The sequence below is a fragment of the Pocillopora damicornis genome, chromosome 5 (genome assembly GCF_964200805.1).
Source record: "Pocillopora damicornis chromosome 5, jaPocDami1.2, whole genome shotgun sequence".
In the NCBI taxonomy this organism is placed as follows: Eukaryota; Metazoa; Cnidaria; class Anthozoa; order Scleractinia; family Pocilloporidae; genus Pocillopora; species Pocillopora damicornis.
This window is the reverse complement of record NC_142674.1, coordinates 19,144,157-19,158,143: the sequence shown is the minus strand read 5'-3', so window position 1 is coordinate 19,158,143 and position 13,987 is coordinate 19,144,157. Positions and strand designations below refer to the sequence as shown.

The window sequence follows — 13,987 nt, the reverse complement described above, 5'->3', positions numbered from 1 at the left end:
TACTGTCAAGAGATCTGACCTACATTCCTCGGGGAGGCACTTACGCTCGGTTAGTAAGAAGTTAATCTTAATGAAATGATATATCAGATCGCGCAAAATCCATATTGTGCATCTGGAGTAAGGTGATGGCCTCTACGGCTAACGGTTAAAAAACTAGAAATCATTGCTTTGATCAGTATATCTTGTATCATCAACATAGTTACTCGAATTCGGCGCTTTTGCAAAGAAGGATTCTCGTGTTAGGTAAACATGTTAGTTCTAAAAAATGAGCGCCTCGTTTGAAAACAGCTGTGCGCCAGAAACAAGGTCTTTAATCGCCTCGAGGCTCTCCACAGAAAACCGTCACTTTCGATTGCATTCAACACCAGTAGTAAGAGCGAAAAAATAAATTTGTGCGTTGACTTTTTACCAAGCGACTTGACTTACATATAGAGAGAGGTGGTTTAAATGAGTCACTGCAATACGGATAACTTTAATAGTTTTTGAATTTGTGAACCTTTGGCTCGATGCACTAAACGAGGGTCAAGTCTACCCCTGGGTACACCGATGGAGATTGATTTTACTAGTGCATATTTACACTACCCACACGCTTTTCCGCCTCTCTTCGGGCAAAGTTTCTCAGGACTACCACTTACTCCGGACTTTTGTTTGATGCTTAATGGAAAAGTTGACCCGGAACAATGGACCATTTCTTGATACGTAATACTTAATTTCCTTAAGTTTTTTTTTTCCACAGAAAAAACTATGAATACGACTAACATGATGACTACTTTTTTTTTTTGCAGTTTCACGGTTCGCTGTTAACCCAATTAAGACCCTCGAACATGCCTTGTCTGTGTAATGTTGTGAGATTAAAATAATCTTTCTCAACTGAAACTTACTTTGAAATTTGTGAAGTAACCGAAATGGGCTGTTGTTATCTGAAGGCAGAACCTTTCCTTTTTTTTCACCTGCTTTTGTCTCTCTTGGGTAGTCAGTCCTATTTGGGCTGTTGTTATCTGAAGGCAAAACCTTTTCTTGTTTTTTATTTGGTTCTTTCTCTCTTAGGGAGTTGCTTCATTTTAGACTGTGCGTTTTAATCTTATGGCAAACTAATTTTGAGTATGAATCGCGACATTATTAAATTTACTTATGTTGATTTTTTGCTTTGCAGATTTAATTGAACGTTAAACGCGAAAAGTCGTGATGAAAAAGCAGTGTTTGTTTTAATAAAAAAGATAGTTTTCCTGTTGAGATGACCAACCAACCTTAACTTAATTACATATCATAAGTGCACGTTCCGTTGACGGGTAATTTTTCCGTCGATGTTGTGTTTGCCTTGGTGGTGTCTCAAATCTCGTGATGTTTCAATTGAAAAAAAAATAACGAATTTAGGAATAAAATAACCAACGAGTAAAATACCTCGTCTCGTAACGTATTCAATTGCATTTCCATTTCCAACTCTGCACTCAACTTGCTTAAAAATCAACTTCAGACACGAGATGTAAAATCGGTCATAGATTGTAAAAGAGATTTGTGAGTAAAGAACTTTTTCTACTCGTCCTTTTTTATTTTCTCACAACCTAATACATGAGGTTCGCTTTGCTCGCACGCAAGAATTTTGTTATAGTTTTGATTAAATGTGTAATTTGTATCAGCAACTCTTGTATTTGTGGGACGATAGCAGGAGGAGTGACATTAAATCCAATTGTGTCGGAATCGATATTTTGAGCAGGTGTTTAAGACTTACAATGAAATAAGGAATTTCAGAAAAAAAATCGAGCTATGCTGGTTTGCTTTCACAAGTTATGAAAAAATTCTCGTCGATTTGTGATCCTTTATGAGAGGTAAATCATACGACGATCAAGATTATTTGACTCAGCCGAGGGTTCTTGATGATATCGCCATCGATATGTGTCCTTTAGTTGACAAATGGAATAAGAAGTACTCATAAAAATTCATCTCCGAATAATTGTTTTGATATCATCACCGATTAGTGTTTTAATTCTATTCCAATATTTCTCATAAAATTCTGACGTTTTTTTATTTGAAAGTTGGAAAATTTTTGTATTGTGATCTCATCATCATAAGTATTTATTTTAAAATGAAATCGATGTTTATCATTCTTTTACGATCACCATTAATCTGAGGTAGCACACTTATTTTATCAATCGTTGTTATCTGCATGTTGTCCTTACTGCATTTATCAACGATCACTTTCTAAATGTGATACTTTCGTTAATGAACTGAATTTTTCATAATTTTAAATTTGTTTTCGTTGTTATCGATGTACTCATTCACATATTTATATCCTTGAATCAAATCACAACTTACTCATACAATTTCTCCGTTATCGGTTTCAAGTTTCATAGTTTTACAACATTGTTCATTTTTCACAGTATGTTCTTGAAGTTGCTCGTTACATATTGGACAATAAATCTGTCCTATATTCTCAAGTTCTTTATCCATTTCATTGTTGCAATCCATTATTCTTATACTACTATATGGGACTTTTTTAGATTCAAAAACAATAGCAATGCTATGACTCATTTCCTCCGGAAAGTCCCTTCTTTTTTGAGAATGTTACGCAATGGAAAAATGCTGTGAAATCATATCGTTAGTCTCCTATAGTATATAAAAATATATGGTATTCCAACGTTTTGATATTATAAAATGATTCTATATATGGAAAGTAGTATAGTGAGTTGGCGTTGTACAAGATCACTTTTTCGAAGTGATCAGGCACCGCCAGAAATAAGCAGAAATAGGTGAAATTCTGGGGCTCAGGTAAGATTTGGATAGCCTGGTGGCTGGGCTGCACGCGGCTGGGCTGCACCCTAAGGCACTAACCTTGACGTTGAGCCCCCCGCATTTTCATCGGCGAGCCGTTGCTTTACAGTACCGTGATGGAATTTACCTCAATTTTCAGCCCTTGGGGAACGAAGATAGTAATAAACTGCCTTGATTCAGAAATAGCCTTACAGTGTTATAAGAGATTTGGAACTTTATGTGGGAATACCACCCATCAGCAATTGTTTTCTCTCGATAAGCTGTCATCGTGAAAAAAACTGATTTTGCTTTCAGTAAAACGTTTTTAGCTAAAGTTGAGCGAGACAAAAAAGGCTTTGAAACCTAATTTTTTAGACTTCAAAGGAAGCCTCATCACCCTTCGCCTTCACTTGGAAATCTCTCAAAAAAGGATACTCATTGCAGTGTCTTTCACAAGTGAAGCATTTGAGAGAGAGTTGAAACAAGCCTCCTTACACGCCTAGAAATGTCATTTTTTGTGCATAACTTTATCATACTATCTTGAATGGGAAGTTTTTCCGTACGAATCTTTGCCTAACCGAATTTCGAACATGTCACTTAGATTGGTCTACATACTTCATTTAAAGAAATGACATTATCATATCCTCTGTTACAAGTCAGTTCCCTGAGAAGTATTTTCGACAGAACGAGTTAAGCAAAATGTCTTCGGAATACGTTGAGATTAAATATATCAGTTATACTACGGTACTCTGATTCAGTAAGAAATTTATCCTACTTTTTGTTCCCGAAAGTTTTAGTATGATTATCCTCAGTTATCCATTTTCAAAAGTACTTTTCTCCCCAACCTTCCTCCATAGGATCAGCTTCCGTAAAAAGACTGGTCGACTTGCAGAACATGATTTTGTTCTTTATTTGCAGAATTTCTACCTTCCAACATAGCTACCAAAGCTTAACTGGAAACATAGGAGAGATAAAATATACTTTTTGAGGAGCTATATCTAGATATATAGTTATTCATCCACATAACGCCTACGAGCATTCAGCAAACTCGTTTAAAATGCGCACGTGCAATTACAAAATACTGAAAATAATGAAAATTACTGAAGTATAAAATACTATAAACAATCATATGCAGGGCACAGTAACAAATTCCTATTATGGTGCTTAGCGATAAATAAACGGTTCAAGGTTTAATTTGTCTATTATACTTCTAAAAGTATTCACATTACCAGCGATTATAGCATTGCATGGTAAAGTATTCCAGAGGTGGCTGGCTATAGATGCAAAGGAATTAAGGTACCACTTGCTATGAAAGGAATTTTACTCAAGCTTAGTGCCTGAGCCTCTAAGATTATAATTGACTGTACGAAGTTTAAAGAAATCTTTAATGTAACTAGGACCATTCGGATCAAAACATGAAAAAACCTCCTTTATTCCAGTGTACGTGTGTTAATTAATCTAAGAACACCATTATACGAAGTGGACTTAGGTGAACCTAATAACGTTCTGAGAATATAGTGACTTGCATCTCATAATTTATCAGATAAAGATTTAGTTATTCCAATAAGTATTGGGGCACAATACTCAAGATGAGGAAGAATAAAAGGCTCATATAATTGATTTATTACATGCATTGGAATAAAACCTCAATTCTGCGTAAAGCGTTTGTCTTAACATATGCCTTATTAAGGTGGGGTTTTAAATGCTCCTTAAAGGTCAGGTTCGAGTCAATGATGGTTCCTAGTATCTTTAGAGAGTCTTTTATTTTCACAGGAGTATCACCTAGCCAAAGTTCTTACTTATAAGTGTTTGTTCCTATGACAAGAGCTTGAGTTTTCACAGTATTTATGGATAGATGTTTTACTGTAACCTATTCTTTAATGGCGTTAAGTTCCTTGTTAATGGTATAATGTAAAACCATAGGCGAGTGATCTGGTTATTATTCAGTTGTATCATCAGCATTTAAGCGGAGAGACACGGTGGAGATGAAATCGTTCAAGTCATTGATAAAAATATTGAATATGAGGGGTCCAAGTAGAAATCCTTGAGGTACACCAGCTGTGATTGGTTACCACTCCGAAAAAACGTTGTAGAGTCGAACTCTTTGGCGACGACCAAGCAAATAAGACTTCATAACATTAATGGCATCTGTGTCAAATCCATAAGCTTTAAGCTTTGCAATTAGCAAATTATGAGAGATAGAGTCGAAGGCCTTGCTGAGGTCGATGGCTATGGCAACAATACCCTTTCTGTCATCAAGGCCTGCACGCCAGTCAACTGTGATTTTAATTAGAGCCGTACAGAAAGAGTGACCCTTCAAAAAGTCAAATAGCTTAGAAGAAGAATGCAGAGATATGACAGTGTGTATCTGGTCAGGACTTTAGTAGATGGCTTTTCATTTAATTTTGCCAAAACTTTGGATTTATATTCCATGGCCGGGATTCTTTCCAATGAGGGATCTTCAGTTGTGGCCTCGATGTGGAAACATTGTTATAACCATCTTGGGTAAAACACGACGACAAAAATGATTACGGCATTTTGAGGTGGCGCATACCACTTTCACACAACGGGTTTCATGATGTCGACGTCGACGTCGACGTCGACGTCGATCTGGAAAGCACCCACAGGAAAATCAAAGGTGCAGTAATAGACGAGCCTTCTCGATCTTTTCGCTGAATTTTCAACTTCTTCTTTCAGAATTCCTTCCTTGAGCTTGGCTTTCAATGTAACGAAAATCCCCGGTAAAGAAATGTGGGAACGAAATAAGGAAACGCCATCAAAACCTCTACGGTAGAAATGCTTGTCATAAATATGCTCCTGTTCCATTTTCATTCGATTGAGACTTTCCATACACGCGTAACAAGGCCAGACCGAATTCATGGCGGAAAACTTTGCATAAAGCTTTGGAAATCTCCGAAGCTTTTTTTGACCGCGCGAGATTTGGATGCGAACATAGCACGAGCTTTCAGGGTCTCAACATGCAAAACAAACATGGCGGCTCGATACGATCCCACGACATGAACAAATATAAATTCTTTAAGAAATCGAAGAGTCCTAAGCGACACTTTTCCTGCTGTAGCTGACAGCAAGACACGGAGAATGTTTACTCTAAACAGTCTAATTTCTGGGAGAAGCTACAAAAACCGTAATTTAAATCTAGAATGTAACGACTGATAAGAAAGTTGAACTGAGCAAAGTTGAATTATTCTCATATTCTATTTCCTGATTGCCGATCCAAAGGCTGAAGCAAATTCATATCTGCCAGATTATTTATATTTCGAGTTAAGAGAGTATTACCAGCCGATATTAATAAAATCAAATTTTTTAATTGTTTACGTGGTTTTGAACTAGCCATGGCAGAAAATTTGTTGGAAACTGAAAGATACGTTAATCACTTAGCTTGATTGAAAAAGTGATTTCGTTTATCTATTCATAACCAAACAAACATGTATGCGGCACGTGATTTATCGCCCCATGGTACTGACGTTGCGTGAGTGTTTTGAAAATGAAATATTCTTTAAATACACTTTGACATACCTGAATATCAAAACTTCATCATTTGATGCAGTCTTCACTAAGATCATCGTTAAACGTTGACGACGGACGAAAAAGACAACATGACTGCCTCTGAAACACTAAAATAAGAGCAAAAAAATCAAAAGTTTTGTTAAGTATTTAAACTTTGAATTAAAACAGTGCAGAATTTCATACAACTGATTTGACATAAACTCACTTGACGGGAGAATAGAGTTTGATAAGAAACTTATGAGATAAAAGAGAGTATGTTATAGTAGAGTAGGTTATATAGAGTAAAAGTAGTAAAGCTTTTATACGGGCCCAGGTGGCCCATGGTACCTGTGCTTAACTCCGGTTTTCTTAGCATGAAGTGGTTAGGAGTATTGCTACTCCCCTCTTGATGGGACGCTAGTCTATCGCAGGGTTACCCCCAGCACATTTGCTGGTACCCATTTGTACACCTGGGTGAAGAGAAGCACTGTGAGAGTTAAGTGTCTTGCCTAAGAACACAACACAATGACCCCGGCCAGGGTTCGAACCCGGACCACCCAATCCGGAGTAGAGCGCACTAACCATGAGACCACCGCGCCTCCAGAGTCATATAGAGTAGAGTATGTTATAACATCACATAATAGAGAGCAATTGTGAAATAGGGTTTCTAGCACATTTTGAAATCAACCTTAATTTTAAAGGCAACTCATGAAGTAAACCTTGAAATCAAGGTTGATTTCAAAGTACAGTTCTTGTACATTTTGAAGTCAACCTTGATTTCAAAAGACAACTGAAATTTTTCACCTTCTGACCTGTGAAAAAGTTTCACACCCTCTTAATGTCTCATCTGTTAGTTCCAAAAGTGTCCATGAGCGAACGTGTGAATATCATCATCTTCAATGATCCTCCTGTCGTCGTTTTCTGAAAGGGCAAAATTTTTTGATTGTCTCAGTGAAGATTTCATGCGTATCATATGTATTATTTTATTTTCTTATGAAGTCGTGGTGTACCTTGATTTGTTCGTCTGAAAAAACAATGTCAATTTGATTGACGGTTGTCAATCAAATTGGCAAACAGTGCCTGTTTGATTGACGGCTTGTCAATCAAATAAATGATTGTGTTGTTTAACTTTTCGATTCATCCAAATATTGATAAGTTTGAGGTCAAATATCTCCACTTGTTAGAAAGTTACAACACTAACTTTAATTCCCCTTTATAATCCCTGAAATGATAGAAGATGACCAGAGACCGAGGGTGACGGGAAACTCTTCCCCCCCGTTTTAAAGGAAATATCAATACCCCCTAGAAATTCATAAACTGCGCTATTTTTCCAGAAAATGAGACTGGGAAATGTTGTTTTCACTTTCCACCATCATGAAATTCTTCACAGAAATAATATTTGTAGTGTGACTGCGTGACCTTTCTTGAGAAGTACGAAAAAGTTGTTACCTCAAATCATGCAAAGTTGAAATCAACCTTGATTTCGAAGAATAGTTCTGGCACATTTTGAAAACAACCTTGAGTTCAAGTCAGCCTTGAAATCAACCTTAACTTTTAAAAGACAGTTTTTGCACATTTTCAAATCAACCTTGATTTCAAGGCAACTTGAATTTTTCTTAGGTGAATAACATTCACAATGTTTCACTCGTGAGTTCTGAAGAGTGGGTAAATATTATCATCTTTAACGATTCTCTTGAACGATTCTCTTAATCGATTCTCTTGTAGCGCCATAGGGGTGTGAAATTGTTTATGTGAAGATTTTCAAATATCAATGTTGTATCTTCTCACAAAGAAGTCGTGGTGTGCCGCTCCGCGGCCGGCGCCTTCAGGGCTTTCCTTGGTTTGTTCTTCTGTCTAAATTCTGTCTTTGTAATTGAGAAGGGTATGACACCTGATTGATCAGGATTGCTTGGCTGAAGGGTTTGGGTCTATTGAAAAACTCATTTCGATAGTTGTTTTTTTTTAAATCAACGAATTCCTTCAGGAGGCAACTCATGCAGTTCCAGGAGGAACAATATGAAGCTCTTCACTTATCTACTCGATACTGAATTGATATTGTGAGGAGAAATTCTGTCTTGGTCACTCATGGGAGTTAAAGGCTCATTTCCAACCTTGATGCAACGGGGTCATTTGTTTTTGTTTTGAAACCACAGCTTTTGTTTAAATTGCGCCTCTGATAGGTCAGTTATTTCTACCATGTCAGGTCTCAAAATACCTTCTGCGTTTTCTCCGATGAATTTGAAGAGCTTGTCAAAATAATTCTCTTTAAAACAGTTCTATACGTTTTAATCCGGTATGGAATCAGATGAATCCATTGATTTAGTAGATTCCGAGGCAGTAAACGCTTATGGATCGGTTGTTGCTAAAGAGGAACGCGAAAATCCTTGCGAGCATTTCGAAGAAGGTGAAAAAGTTGATCCCCCACGTTTTCATTCATTCATCAATTTTTTTAAATTGAGGTTTGCCATCCTTGTTAAATAGGACTAAGGGTCATTTGAAGTTTTCTGCCCGTGGAGAGGATCTTGCGCTCGAAAGAGTTGTCGAGGTTGTTGTCCATGCAAAGCAGCAAATGAGAATTGTAGCGCAAACTGTTAGTGTCGCTGACGTTCCTGCAATGAAGTGACTAAACTTAAAATAATTCAACGTCCGGCAGTCCGATATTTTTCCATATTTCTCTTCGAAATCCAAAACATATTTATACGTAAATGTTCTATATTTATTTACAATCCTCAAGCGCTTCCAGGCAGCCTAAAAATTTCGAACTTGACGTTTTTCGCTAACCCTGTATACAGAGTATGAAGCCATCCATGCGCTTGACACTTGAAAACTTTTCAATGACACGGCTGAACACGGTCCTCAAATAACTCCATATTTCCCTTTGAAATATTCCAATTCTTCGTTGGAAAATATTCTACCTTCATTTACAATCCTCAAGCGCTTCTAGAAAGTGAAAAAAATGCCAACGTTATCCGTTTCGCTGACCTTGTACACAGAGTGCGAAGAGATCCAAGCGTGACACTAAGAAAATTTTCACCGGACACTACCGGACACGGTCTTCGAATAACTAAACGTCCAGCAGTCTGATATTTTTCCACATTTCTCTTTGAAAAATACCAATTTCTATTTGAAATATTTTATATCTTCATTTAGAATTCTCAAGCGCCTCTAGAAAGTGAAAAAATTTGAACGTTGTCCTTTTCGCCGACTCTGTTCACAGAGTACGAAGAGATCCAAGCGTGACACTTTAACAAAATTTTCTTGGGATTCTTCCGGACAAAATTCAAAATACTGTAAGGAATCAATCAATTTGCTGCAACCAACAGACCAAGAGCTGTTTACCGTAATAGAAGTATCCGCTTTTACTGGCAAACGTGGAATAACCATCGATGCCAACGAAACGTCAGCCAATGTAATTTTTTTCAAATCTTTCAAGAATTTTCTATTTTAATCATTGTAGCTAAATGTCAATGCATTAATAAAATACTTTCCATTTAAAGCGCAGGCAGGGCCACTGTGGCGATGCCCATCTTCAAGCGAAAACCTAGCCGCTTTTGACACTCAACTACCCTCCAGCCATGGAGTGATCGCCCTGTGGCTGAGGTGTGACAGGGTACAAGCCTGATTACCAATCATGTAATGCAGGGTGTCAAACAAGATGAATAGGACAAGCCCCTTCCAGCTTCAGAGTATAATACCATTTAGTCGAGAGGTCCAATATAACCTACCCTCCCCATCCCTAGATGGGGAGGGTAGGTTATATCTCTCCTAGGTAGGTCACCCTTGGATAGATCAGTGGCTGGGTTGCACGCAGGGCACTACCCTTGACGTTAAGCCCCCTGAATTTTCGTCGGCAAGGCTGGCTTGAATGCGAGTGATGCTTTTAACCCCAACCATCAGGGTTTTTCAGCCACTCATAGGCCTACTGCTTTGGACTTTCAACAACCTTACAACCACAGGGTGTTAACCCACAAGCTAAGCTTTGTCAGGCCATAAACCTGACTGTCAATCTTGCCACATATCGGGCACGTTTTTGCAAATCCAATCAGATATGCAAGCATTACTTAATTCTTGAAAATGAAATAATACTCCCTCAAGCAAAATATTATCATACCATTTAATTCTTCTATGCAACATCTTCTCGCTCAGGTCTTGTGCAGGTTGCTGCAAAACATCACATGCAAACAATCACACTACATCAAAAATAGAGTTCAACCATTTCCTACAAAGTCAACACTCCAAGAGGTCTCATTCAAGCCATTAAACCTCTCGTACAAGTATAGATATGATAATAATTATATACTATACACAACTTTAAAAATAATAAGATAATTCTCAAACCTTCAAAAATTCATTAATAATTCATAAGCCCATTAACCTATCAAATGGTAGATAATACATCACGTGCAGTGACTTTATATCGATAAACCTCATCCTTATTAGTATGCGGTGTTTTATCAGATATAAAGACACTGCACGTGACTTATGAATATTATCAATGTTTTTCACGTATGCTAATTTCTAACGTTCACAAAAGCATAATTGTTATGAACTCTCTTGACACACGCTTTTCCAAGAATGTTTTTGAAGCCGTTCAATTGTTAATTGTTTTGATATCATCACCGATTAGTATTTTAGTTCTATTCCAATATTTCTCATAAAATTCTGACGTTTTTGACGGTAGCACACTCTCAGTCTTTTTAAAAATCTCAAATATCTTATTTTTATCAATCGTTGTTATCTACATGTTGCCCTTACTGCATTTATTAAAGATTACATTCTGAATGTGATACTTTCGATAATGAACTGAATTTCTCATAATTTTAAATTTGTTTTCTTTGTTATCGATGTACTCATTCACATATTTATATCCTTGAATCAAATCACAACTTACTCATACAATTTCTCCGTTGTCGGTTTCAAGTTCCATGGTTTTACAACATTGTTCATGTTTCATCTTCTAATCCTACAGTGCGTTTTAATTGCCGGACTTGTAAGACCTTTTGACATGCTTCGTCTGTGTAATAAAACCTCTATTGCAAGATTTATAAATTATTACAAATAATCTTTCTCAACTAAAACTTACCTTACAACATGTGAAGTAACCAACATGGAGAGCTCTTCCCTAAGCATTTCGTTTTAACACTCTTGTTCAAGGCAAAGCCCACACTCGAATGTAAATATACATTTAAATTTTCATGCTACTTAAGAGTTGAATTTGCACTGGATAACTACTCGATGTTCCGGTCAGGTTGATAGATAAGAAATAATAAATGAACTTGTGCCAATTTCAAGTTTAAAACCCCCTCACCTTAAAACTGAGGCGAATTGCAAAACCTTTGGGGTGCAAAAGTGAATTGTTTGGTTGAGAATGAATATATGTGTCACGACAAAGGCTTTACGAGTATCTTTGTCCTAACAGGAGCCTTGTGGTTCTCGTAAATGGCTTACCGTAATTGTTTGCATTGCATTTCGATTGAGTGTCGTAAAACAAACACCAAACTAATCGCAACGGCCAACTAGAAGAAACGAAAATAACTTTAAGAGCCAATGACAATTCAAAGTAAAACCAATTAAACTAGGAAAACGCGGGGAACCAAGTCGTGGTCCATCTCCCGTAAGGTGAAATAATTAACAAGTTGACTTTGACATACAACTGATTAGACTGAGAACTTTTTATTAAATCGATGTCTTAATTAATGCTTGTAACTGTTGTTATCAATAAAGGGCAAAATTACTGAGCGCTGATTGGTTGAGAGAGAGGGCATTTTTTCTTAATCGAGGGCATTTTTAGTAATCAAGAGAGGGCATGATTACCTGTTAATGATTGGCTAATCCGTGCGCGCGTGATTTTCCTTCGTATAAATTTTGCCCTTTATTGATAAACAAGTAATCCCATGAAACCTCGTACTATTAAGGATTAATTGCACTTGAGTTTTCAAAATTTTCCAAATTGCCCTCATCGCTTCGCGACTCGGGCAATTTTGGAAAATTTTGAAAACTCTCGTGCAATTAATCCTTAATAGTACTTGGCCTCATGTGATTACGTATACAAATAAAGAAGTCCTTGGAGGTAATGTTTCCATCCTTGACTAAATGTGTTCTTGAATTTCGCTCACGATGTGTACCTAGTCATCTCCTAAAGGCGAATCGTATGAGACTCACCAACCATTGCGTTTTTGTTCGAAAATGAATACTTTTTTTTTAATCGTTGATGTCTTTCATCCACACTAAAAAACATCGATGAAATACAAACTAAATAGAAATCTTTAGTAGGTCGTGGGATTTGCTAGCCGTATTCACGCGATCAACAAGAGGTATTCCACTTCATGATTGCCCTTGGTATATACAACAGAATTTGAAGTATAACAGTTTGACACTAAGCAGAACAACAAGTTCCTTTTAAAGCTGCACGACAGTCAAGCACATACAAATGGAATATCAGGTTACATACATTTTTCCTGCTTCTACCAATTGAATTTGAATGATTGACCCCTATCTGGTGAATGTAGCATGCGTGGCGAGGTTCTAAAGAAGGGAATAGGGGTGAATGGGAAAAAAAAAAATAAAAACACTCGATTTTCTACAGCGCCTCTTAAAGTCTGTTCGTGACTTACAGAGCCCCTCACTGTTCACCTGAAAACCATGTGATCCCCCAAAAATTCCGCTGGCAATAAAATGATAAGTGGTCGCTTTTGTCACGGTCTGCTATTCACTTCCTGTAATTTTAGCTTTCGTGTCTAGCCCTCACTTTAACACTTGAAGTTATTCAAAATTGTCATCTGCCAGACAATCTGTTGATGAACGGTTAAAGGAGAAGTGAGTTAATGGCCATGTCGTAAATGATCTCCCGACAAACAATAACACTGGTTTGATGTACACCATTTTCACTATCCTACTCACGAGTTACTCCGATCTCACAATCAATCAACCCAAATCACCTATCATATTTCTGTACGCGCGTCACGAACCTATCAACAAATCCAATGCAACGCTTCGGTGACGACCGACACTTGTGAGAGTACAAGTGATAAATCTCTCAAGAAAGACAGATCTTCCTTTGATTAACTACAAAACAAAGAGAAGCGTAATTTTGATTCCTTGACCCACTTTATTTTTAGTTGTGGATACGCGAAGCGTAGAAACGACCGTTATCAGGGGTCAAAATATGCAAATTTGTCACTCACTCAGATGTAAACAAGTCGATATGTCAACGCCAGACCAATTGCTATCGACTTTCCGAGATAATACTGGGACGCGTCTGTCGACTTTCCGAAGCACTTACCGCGACGTTGAAATAGAATTCGATTTTCCTTCGAGAAAATTTCGACTAACACTCGTCGTAGTAAGCACATGGTAGTAAGTTGTGTAGACACTGAATGCGAAGAGTGTTTGACCCCTCAAATCTTACAAGCGAAACTTTGATCGAACTCACAAGGGAACCTATGAGCACTCGTATCAGCTAAAGTGTAAATCAAACATAGGGTTAAACAAAGCTATTAGAAACATGGGTAACACAACTGATCATTCCGTAATATCCGAGCAAAACACTCTTGTGGCCAAGCAGAACGAACCACATTCAGAAGACTGATCTGATGGTGACAGAAATCATACAGGAACGAAGAAATAGGTTAAAGACCAATCGTATTAGCAAAGCGTCTGTCGTGATAGTGAACCATCGAGATTACCGTGGAAGAAAATTCTGAACTTATTAAACAAGAGTATAGCGATTAAG

At 37.4% G+C, this 13,987-nt stretch overlaps 1 protein-coding gene across 1 annotated transcript in view; it reads right to left on the bottom strand.

Moving 5' to 3' along the window:
* Positions 1 to 13,461, bottom strand: part of LOC149045835 (uncharacterized) — a 46,944-nt gene extending 33,483 nt beyond the window's left edge. Inside the window, exons 1-5 of the mRNA XM_089207214.1 lie at positions 12,889 to 13,461; positions 11,704 to 11,771; positions 10,367 to 10,416; positions 7,060 to 7,176; positions 6,286 to 6,383 (exon numbers count right to left, since the gene is read on the bottom strand). The gene's annotated coding sequence lies outside the window, so the exon portion shown is untranslated. The remainder of the gene's footprint in view (positions 1 to 6,285; positions 6,384 to 7,059; positions 7,177 to 10,366; positions 10,417 to 11,703; positions 11,772 to 12,888) is intronic.
* Between the last annotated feature and the right edge of the window lie 526 nt (positions 13,462 to 13,987).